The sequence below is a fragment of the Etheostoma spectabile genome, unplaced genomic scaffold (assembly GCF_008692095.1).
Source record: "Etheostoma spectabile isolate EspeVRDwgs_2016 unplaced genomic scaffold, UIUC_Espe_1.0 scaffold273, whole genome shotgun sequence".
Classification (NCBI taxonomy): domain Eukaryota; kingdom Metazoa; phylum Chordata; class Actinopteri; order Perciformes; family Percidae; genus Etheostoma; species Etheostoma spectabile.
This window is the reverse complement of record NW_022605577.1, coordinates 1,581,005-1,581,563: the sequence shown is the minus strand read 5'-3', so window position 1 is coordinate 1,581,563 and position 559 is coordinate 1,581,005. Positions and strand designations below refer to the sequence as shown.

Genomic DNA, 559 nt, shown 5'->3' with positions numbered 1-559 from the left:
ACGTGTGTGCATATTTTGACAGAGTGGCGGTGGAAGTGATGAAATAGATAGAGATAACAAAATGGAAAATGTTGTGTCCTGTTCTCTTTATTTATTTTTTACACTGTCCAACCGGTGAAACTGTTCTGTAAACATGGTCATTATTTATTTATTCATATTGTACCAGTCCAATAGGATCCGTTGAAATAAACCTTGCGTAAAACAACTTGTTTAATTTATGAATCTATTTTGATGCGTTTTCCTGTAACTTTTGTAATTTTACATGTTTGAAAATATCTAAATTAATATCAATATTGCAGTATTCGTAATCAATATCGCAATATCTCATGTTGTCAATATCATGTGATCCTAGTGTATACAGATATACAGATATTCAATTAGGTGAAGAATTAAATTGTAACTAAAGTACAAAAATAGAAAAAGGTGGTAGGTACTTCTTCCTACTCCTTCCTTCCTACTTATTTGAATCATGTAACATCATGTTAAAAGATATGTTGGCTGAGGATTTGGTTTTTTCTTGGTTTTCTTGCCTGTCACGTGACTGCATCGGGTGTATGGG

The 559-nt window shown here is 32.4% G+C and overlaps 1 protein-coding gene across 3 annotated transcripts in view; it reads left to right on the top strand.

The window, feature by feature from the left end:
• Positions 1 to 559, top strand: part of si:zfos-2326c3.2 (misshapen-like kinase 1) — an 80,156-nt gene that overhangs the window by 65,857 nt on the left and 13,740 nt on the right. The gene's annotated exons all lie outside the window — the stretch shown is intronic.